Consider the following 9,809-nt stretch of genomic DNA (forward strand, 5'->3'; position numbering starts at 1 on the left):
TGCTGCCAACTCTGACAATTTTATGATGGATCTCATGCGATTTGCAAAACTGTTGTTTTTTGTGTTTTTTTGTTTTTTCTTCTCTTAAAGTTTCCAGTTTCTGGAGTCCTGTGATTATATGAGACTCTCAGGGGATTCTGAGTCTTTCCCCCCCACCCCATTTTTTCCTTCTTTGTTGGGTTTTAGGATACGTAGAGAAGTTGGAAATTTTACTGGAAAGTGAGGCAGAGAAAAGAAATGACTTGTCTGGAGGCGGGACTAGAACTCATCACCAGACAAAAAATAATTTGGTGGTTTTTTTTTTTTTTTTTTGAGTTCTCTCTGGAAAACTGAATGCTTTTGCTGCATTTTTCTGAGTCATAAAAATTTCCAAGTTTTAAGCGAACGGAAAACATTCAGAAAGTGGCTTGAATAAATTCCCACCCCCCCCAAAAAAGGAGAAATAGTTTGTTTACATTTAGAAGATTTTACTCTCTTGAAATTTCAAAGGAAATTGTTCAACCTGAAGTCCTTTCCGAGCAGAATACTGACGTGTTTCACTCGGAGCCCACTGCACCCAGTGGCTCTGATGTCTTCTGCTTCCCTTGTTGAAACCAACCCTCCAGCCCCAGTGGCTGGTTCTGCCTGCGCTTGGCAGTGGGTTTTGCAGGCTTTGCCCTGCACCTGGGAGGGCTCAGCTGCAGTAAAGGATAGTTAAGGGTCAGCAAGTGCCTGCCGTGTTTCCCCTATGGGACAAATACAGACGTTTAGGTGTGACAGCTCCTACTGACAGTCAGAAGGGCTGGTGGTGGGACACTGCTGCTTGTCTGAGCATCCCAGGCGGCTGTGCTGTTGGCATCACCCCGCTCCTGGGAATACTTGGGCAATGCCCATCGCTGCCCATCAGCAGGGGGAAAGTCCTGTGGGACCTGCAGCTGCCCTAAGTTAGGCAGCAGCAGCTGGAGATGCTCCCCAGGGCTTGCCCCCAGCTTCATTTCCACTTGGATGAGCCCTCCCACCACAGGGGTTAAAGGCAGAGACAAGAGCAGGGTTGGGCTTTGCCACAGAAGTTTTGCATCCGCAGTTCCTAGTGATGCTGTCAGCTCCACAGCCCTGCTGCTCTCAGGAACACATTTAAGCACAAGTAAGTGAAAAATGGGGATGTGATGAGGAGGTGGAAATTGGTCCCTATGAATGGGTTTTTATGTAACCCATGCAGTGCTCTTGCTCAGGAGCATATGATGTGCTACAAGTCAGGAGGGTTTTGGCCTCTGCTTAGGACCTAACAAATGAATTGTAACCTGCCTCAAGGCAAAAAAACGTTGCTTGAGTTATGAACAGAAAATACAGCCCTAAATTGGAGGGGGGAAGGGGCAGAAACCTGCTGCAGCACATAGTGAGCCCTTTAATAAGGGACTGAGGGCTCCTGTGGTACTTACGTCTGTGAAGGGGAAGGGTGGTGTTGAGATGTTTTTCTTGCATAAGTCCAAACAAATGTATTACTGTTTTTATTATGATTATGATAATACGCTGCTTTTCCTCTACTTTGTGTGATCTGGCATGTGGAGAATGCCATTACTAATGTGTGCCTGTATCACTGCAGGGTTTCCTCATTGCTCGTTATGATATCCTCCTTGCTAGCTCCAGGGATCCCCAAGTCATCAATATTTCACTCCAGTTTTTACTTAGACCTCGGCTGTGATGAATCAGAAATTTGTTTGTTGTCCCTGGGGTTTTCAGGGGAACATTCTCATCAAAAGGTAATGAGGTGGTCATGATGAAGTACTATTTCCTCTTTTCCTGCTTTTGGTGTCTGGACTTCCAATACATCCTTTATGATCCCATCCCTGGACCTGCTGGCTATGTTTCTGCTCATATAGATTTAGGGTGCAGCTGATCTTTGCTGCAAGGTTCCATGGTTGGCTCCTGTTCAACCTGTTGTTCACCAGGACCCCCAGGTCCTCTTCTGCAGAGCTGCTCTCTAGCCCCAGCTATGGGGTTGGCCATGCCAGAGGCAGGGCTTGGCCTTTGAACCTTTGAACTTCATGGGGCTCCTGCCATTCCACGTCCCCAGCTTGTTGATGCCTGTCAGAGTAGCAGCTCTGCCTTCCAGTCTGTTGGTGGCTCTCCCAGTTTGGTATCATCTGTGAACTTGGTGAGTGTTCTGTCCCATCACCCCAGTCATTAATATATGAATACATTAACAAACATTGGTGTCAATACTGACCCTTGAGGGATGCTGCTAGTAGCCAACCACCAACTGGGCTTTTTGCTGCTAATGCTCACCCTTTGCACCTGATGGTCCAGCCAATATTCCACACACCTTGTTGTCTACTTAACCAGTCTGTACCTTGCCAGTTTGGACTCGGAGAACACTATGGGAAATTGTCAAAGGCAGTTACAGGTCCCAGTGTTCAGTAGAAACTTAGGCTGGGAGTCCCCCAGCATTTTCTATCTCAAGATTGTTGTAAACCTGAGGATGTCTGCATGTACCTTCTTCATCAGAGCTTTTAATTAGAAACACTGCAGCCCGCTAAAACACAGGATGGTTTTTGTGGGGTACAAACCTGTGGAAAGCAAGCCTAGCCGAAGCCTATTTGAGCAGCTAAGTTAGCATGATCTATTTGCTGCTGTTCAAGTAGTGTTGGCTACCCTGCCTGAGCCTGGCGTTTGGGCTGCCTGGGCAGGGAAGGAGAAGTAATTGCAAACTCAGAGAGCTTTTAATTTAAGGCAGAAGGTCAATGGACCACGGATGGTCCATGATGCTGTAAGCAGTCTGGAGCTGGTCAGTGAGTTATGAGAGCGTGTGCCTGTACACAGACACTTTAACAGCCTCGCTGAGTGACAGGCACCAATATTACTGTTGGGTCGATGCCAGTCAAGGTGGTGATGACGAACCCAGCTTGGCAGTGGCTGCAGCACTTGCCTACGTGGGGAGCAAATAATAAAATTCTATTCTGGTTCATTTCCAAGTGTCCTACACTGAGATGGTGTAGCAAGGGAAGGAGGCAGCACTGCATAGCCAGGGTCACAGGCCACAGGTGAGGCAGCCTTGCGTGGCTGGGTGACCTTCAAAGCCTCCAGAAATGGTTTGCAAAGGAAATTAAATACCAATATTAGGACAAATGTGGATAACTGCTTTTTTTGGGTGTATTTAACCAGCACCAAAACACTGCTTAGGCTTGAATGACATCATTTGCTAAGCTCACAAAGAAATAGTTGTACTTTTCCCTCCATTTTTAAACAAATCACCTGAAACAATAAAATATCTGTCTATGTAAAGCATCTCCTAGAATTGGAAACATCAAAGCTGCTTAAACTTTCACATAAAACGTTGCTTCTGGGTTGGGAGGTAAAAGTAGTTCTCATGGTGGTTGTTGAATGTTTATGTAAAGGCAATTTGATGTAATCTGCTTTTTTTTTTTTTTTTTTTTGGTGGAAAAAAGACAATTCTCACCTCATGCCACCCCACCATCCCAAAATATTGCTCAGCTCTAATCAGTATTCAAAAGAAAAAATGAAACATAGCAAAGTCAGGACTAGGAACCAAGAAGATGACTACCTCATGCTTAGTTTTGCTATAGCATTAAAAAAAAAAAAAGTCTTAAGTATTTTCGTAATGCCTGTCTTCCAGACATCGTGGTTCAGTCTATACCAATATTTGGAGACTCTTGCCTGTAAGGAAGTGAGCTGTTGGTCTGCGCAGGATTATCACCATCCCAGGGTATTGCTGATCCTTATATGGGTTTATTTTTAATGCTGGTTGCTTGGATTTTGCTCATATTTACACAGCTGTTAATAAAGTACAGGAAAGCTGTGTGTGATATCTCCTTTCTCATCTGGTTGTGGCAGCTTTTAGGACAACTCAATTTGGTATTGATGGATGGGACATGAACCCCCTCAGTTCGTTAGCTGGGTCCAGGCTGTAGTGCTGTCTCCTGTTCCCACTGGTTGGCAGGAGGCTGCTGCTCTGGCCAGGACTGACTTCCAAGAACTGGAGAGGTGGCCCTGTTCCTGTGAGGTGCAGCTAGCTGAGATGTAACGGTAGCTATATATAACCTAAATGAGCACCTACTCTGAAGCCAAACCTTGGAGGCTTTGTGAGCCAGGAAAAGTTTAACAGGTACTATTTAAAAAGTGAATTAGCTTGAAAAACTCCTCAAGCTCAAGAGCTTCTTACTGAGGACCCTTGACAATATTTAACTTGAAATTTTTAATTGTCTTTCTGTTGAAGGTGGTTGAATTTTGCTGGGGAATGTGAAAAGCTCCCAAGAGACAGCTGCAGTGATTTGATTAGGCTCATTTCTTTAGGAAATGAAGCTACAACATAGTCTCTGGACCATCTAACCCCTAACCAAAAGGCTTTATCCATCAGTCTTGTCTGCAGTGGGGCTTGTTACTGGGATTCAGTAGGAATGCTCCTGTAGACAGGTTACATATGTGCCCATGCAGGGTTAAGCTGGAAAAAAGGTCTTGTGGTTGTGGTTTTTTTTTTTTTTTTTTTTTTTTTGAATCTGAGCCATCCTGATGAAGTTCAGTGTGGTGGAAATATATTAATTAAATCCTGTGCTATTGGGAGCCTGTCCTCCTGCAGGACAGATGAGTGGGATAACTAGGGGATAAGTTATTTGTACATTAATGATAATAGAAAGCGCAGCCACTGTCCAGACGTGGCTTGTGCAACTCATTGCCTGTACCACTTGGGATTCAGACGGGGACATGGTACTTGCCTGGAGAAGAGGGATTAAATGACAGCATAAAAAGAGTAAAGTAGAAACCCAGGAAACTTCCCCCACTGCCCCAGGCTCTAGTAAAAGCCAAGCAAACACTGCTTTAATCTCACACTTCGGAGTGACCCCAGCAGTGCCGGCAGGGAGATGCTCCCTTGTGTCTCAACCCTTCCAAAGTGCTTAGTGCTGCCGTTTGTAGCAAGCAAGCAGCTTCTTGGTGACACAACCCTGAGCTGTTCTCTGCTCCCATTGCTCATGCTAGTGCTGAAGGGCCTCTTTATTAGTGTCATTGATGACCATGACCTTTCTGTTCAGTCTCTGCTAGAGTTCATGGTGCTCTCCTGTGCTGGGGAGGAATCAGGCTGGGAGACCTGGCAGTGCTTCCTACCCATCTGCCTCCTGGCTTTAGGTGGGATGGAAAAATCTTCAGGCTACCTGCCTCCATTTCTTGAAGTGAACGAGATGAGGGGAAATGGAGGAAACCCACTTATATCACTGTAGTTTTTGAGACATAAAAGCTTTTCTTTGAGAGCAAATCTTTTTTTTTTTTCTTTCTTTCTTCCCCCCCTTCCTCATGGCATTAGGGCTCAAGAAATTCCTTGGAAAATAATTTGTCAAGGCCCTGACTGATCAAAGACATATATAAAAGGACCCTTTTTTTTAAAGGGGAAAAAATCCCCCTCCGAGCTCAGAATGAATTGGCAATTCATTTACCAACTGTCAGATAAAGTAGCTCAATCCCTATCACGTCTTTAGCTGGAGCTGTGGCCAGAAGGAAGCAATTCTCGGCCCACTGTGTGTACATGTTTTGGGTATGTTAGTGATTAGAGTATTCCTGCCTGGGGGATGCAGAAAGATATGACTCAGATTCGCAAAAGAGCCATAAATCTCCTTCCTTTTATTCAAAATGTGTGTTTTATAGCCATTTCCTGGCCAATTTCTGCCTTGAATAAATATGTAACATATCTGTGTGTGTACAGTATTTTAGGTCCAAGTGTTGGGCTTTCTCTCAAGAGTGAACTGTCTGCTCAGTAGAAGTTTGGATGGGGTTCTCTGCTGTTCTTTCATTCCCAGAAAAAATCCTCATTGAACCTTAATTGGCTGAGCAGTGACCCGGTGGCACCTGCTCCTGTTCTCCATCTGCAGTGGGGTGACCTGGAAAGGGACTAGGTGGGAGACAGGATCTGAAGGACTCCAAAAGGTCATCCAGGCCCTAAGGCAGGATCACCTAGATTGAAAACTAGGATTTTTGCTCCAAAGGCTCAGGCAGGATTTTGGTAATCCTAGCTATGAGCCAGGCCTCACACAGCACTGGATTTGAATGTCAACAGCAAGTGATGCTCAAAAGCTCAGTAGGTGCTCTGCTAACATCCCATGATTGGGCTAATGCTCATCTAGGAGCTGGGCTTATGGTAGTGTTGGAGCCCTCCTGTCTCCGCAGCTGGAATCACATCTAGTTCCCAATTTGTAGGTGACAATATATCTCCAGCCCATGGAACCTGTTGGACTGCCTTTCCCCATCTCAAAAGCAGCATCACTCATGCAGCTTTCCCCTCCTTACCCTCCCACTCCACACCCCTTCCAACCAGCTTGGTCCCCCAGTTCACTGCTCCCACACCCTCTTTTCCACCCCTGTTTCCTGAGTGTCATCTCTGCCTGGATGATACAGAAAGGACAATGTAGACCTGAAGGAAAAAGCAGGGGGAGATGGGCAGCAATCCAGGAGGAAGTAAAGGCAGGAGTATTTCTCTGTTCTTAGGTCCCCATCACAAGCCATGCTAGTAGAAATGCCCAATGTCCCTTAATTGTGTTATCTTTTGGCACTGATGGGCTGTTGTGCCTGAGAAATGCTCACCAGGAAGGAGTTGAATCATATGCTCTTCTCCACGTTTAGGCAGAGGATGAGTCCTCAGGAAGAGCAACAGGAACAAGTCTGCTCTTGGAGAGTAATATCACCAAGTTTTCAATCAGTGTCTTGCTCTTCCAAGTCATGCAGATGCTGATTCCCCTTGGTAAAACAACAGGAAAACCCATCCTCTATGCAAGTAAAGCAGTAAATGTTGGGGTCTGGCATTGCTGGTACTTTATTTTTAGATCTTCCTTCTAATCCTTTAAGCCTGTAGTTCCTTTCTGTTTCCTTTTCCACTAAACCAGGAGCTGCAATCATTTGGCCCTGATTCAAAGTCTCAAAGCCAACGGCAAACCTCCCAGATCCCATGCCAGAGAAGTCTGGTAGGGGCCTAAGGTTTATCTTGTAGAGTGCTTGATCTGAAAGCTGCTAAAGTTGGTGGGAATCTTACCGCTAACCCTGAGGACTTTTTTTTACCGTGCCCTTAAACATACCCTGCCTATCTGGCAGTACTCTGAGTGCGCACATTATATAAAAATAACACATGTGGTTGCAAGAAACAGTCCCCAAAAAATTCCTAAACTTTAGTCTAAGACTAGAATTGATATTGCATACATGATGTGATACCTTAAGTAAAGGATAAACTAAGGAAGATGTAGCAGATTAATGACTGGGGGATGGCAGGAAGTTGTTCTGAAGGTAGATGGCAGAGAGCAACATCATCCACTGGAGTGAAATAAGTGTGTGTACATGTGTTTCGGATGCTCCTCAGGGGAAAGGCACTGTCAGGCTGCCCTTTGCTGCTTCTAGTGATCTCTTTTTGGATGGACGCAGGCTTCTTGTTGCAGGGTTAGACCCTTTCACGAGCCATTCCCACCATGTGAATAGTCCTGTGACTCCTAGTGCCGGGACACGTTTATTCCCTTGAATTACTCATCCCTTTACTATTGCTATTACTTCTGCATCAGGCACTACTGTTACTGGTGTCGTTTGTTAGCAAAGGAAATTACTTCTGGGGATCTCCTAAGTGCTGAGATTAGTAATTCTGTACCTGGGGGCATGGTTTGATGTCAAATCAAGAAACAGCAGATCTGAAACCCTCCAGACGAGTGTCTTTCAGCTCTGGCTGCAGCTTTTCACTTAATTCCACACCCTGCCTGCGATGGTATCTCCATTTAAGGCCCACTCATGTAAACATTTATAAGCACATGATGGTTTTAACAATGATTCATCCTATTAAAGTCCAAGTGGCTACTCACAGGAAGGTTTCCAGAACTAGGTAATAGATATAAAAAGGGCAGTGACCATGACTTTTCTGTGCTATCTCAAGTGGCTAACACTTTAGACACAACAGGCTCAATTTCAGAGGAGCTGGTCTCCCATGGCTGTATAGTGCTTAGAAACTTGATTTTTTTTCCCCTGCCTCTATGAAATCCTTTCTGTTCAAACATCCCAAATAGGGTCAGGTTGTTGGGACAGTCCAAGGTTTTCAGGTAGTTCCAGTGATGGTTTCAAGCAGAGGTCTTATGTAAATGGTCCTGGGAGAAGGAGAGTGGGATGCGACATTTTACTACCAGGCAGGGAAAAAAATAAAAAAAAAGCTGAAACATGACAACTTTTCATCTTTTGATCCAAACAGAGGGCTTCAGGGCAGCAATAGAGAGACACCACTCTGAAAAGCTTTTTTTTTTTTTTCCCCTGACTTGTGACACTTGCTGAGCCTGATGCAGCCCCAGAGTGCAGCTGGTGGAAGGGCTGTGAGGGATGCGCCTGGTACCCAGCTCAGCATGGGCGCTGGGGAAGCCACTGGCGTGCACGTCGGGAGCAGCGTCCGACAGCAGCTCCTGGCTCTGTGTGGGGACAGCCTGCTGCCCCGGAGAAGGCACTTAGCTCTCGGGGCTACGCTCAAGCACTTCACATACCGCTGTGAAGTGGCCTGTGTACCCAGGGTGGCTCTGGGGACCCCTGCTCTGGCCGGCTGAGGAGGGTTAAACTAGCTCTGTGCTGCTGCAGGCACGTTGACAGCGACGTCCCTACCTGGTGGTGTCACACAGCACGTCCCACCACCGCAAGCATTCTCTGGGAGCCTGACAGGGGCTAGGAAAAGGCCAGGGAGGATGGAGAAGGGTGAACCTGGGACTATTTCTTAACTCCTGTTTGTGAAAGATGATAAAAACTGTCTCAGGAATGGGGCTTGCTTTTTTTTTTTTTTTTTTTGATGCCACCTTGTGTGTTTAGGCAGAGAACCTCAGGAATTTCAGGGGATGTCTATGTGGTCCTTTGCAAGCAGACGTGACCTTCGCTGCCCGTACCTTCAGCTGGCTGGATGTCAGCCAGCTCCGCACTAGAAGGCATGTAGCTTTGTCAGTGGGGTGCTAAGCCTGAGCTATTACCAAAAATAGGAATTAAAAATGCATTCACTGCTTTTTAAAATGCTTTTTTTAAGATTAAAAGTAGGAGAGGTTTTTACCAGCAAAGAGTATGTTTTTCATGTGAGGCTTAGATGAAAGCCAAAAAAAAGAAGTCCAAACCTGAAGCTATGGCAAAATTAATCTTTTTCATTACAAGATCATTCAATGCAGAGAAATGTTTCATTTTTTAAATGATTTATCAACTGTCTTCAAATACACCAGGTAATTTGAACTTAAAAAATTATTGTTCTGTTGAAAAATTACATTTTCTCTCTCTCAAAAAAAAAAATGTTTCAAGGGAAAAATCTTTCTCTGGGTACCAGGGAAGGGCTCCTGGAGATATGTAACTTCATGCTGTGGTGATAGGAAAAAGGAATGAAGCAGGCTGATTAAATATATATATATATGGTATTTGTAAAATGTCTATAAAGTATTTTAAATCTGCTTGATTGGTGGGCAAGCAAACACTGAGGTAGGGATGCCAGCATAATATCTTTGTGGGAGATATCTATGGAACATTGTGTCTTCTGCAGAAAGAAAAGAAGGATGTTACCAGGGAGAAAACACAAAAGCCAAAGACCCTGAACACAGTCAGGCAGTTGCTTTAGGGGAAAAAAAAAAAAAATCAGAGTTGCCAGGAAAACCTCAAGATGATCGTGGTAAGGTTGAGTGAGGGAACACCTGGGGAAGATTGATTAAGAGACGGCCAATGTGTGTGTGTGATTTACGAGGAGTGGTCCTGGCTTTAGTAGGAGTTCTTTGGAGATATTGCTGCTATGGTGCAGGACAAAAGACTCCTGGATGCAATCTAGTTACTGGATTGTCAAACATCACTTGATA

Source organism: Falco rusticolus, chromosome 1 (genome assembly GCF_015220075.1).
Source record: "Falco rusticolus isolate bFalRus1 chromosome 1, bFalRus1.pri, whole genome shotgun sequence".
Taxonomy (NCBI): Eukaryota; Metazoa; Chordata; class Aves; order Falconiformes; family Falconidae; genus Falco; species Falco rusticolus.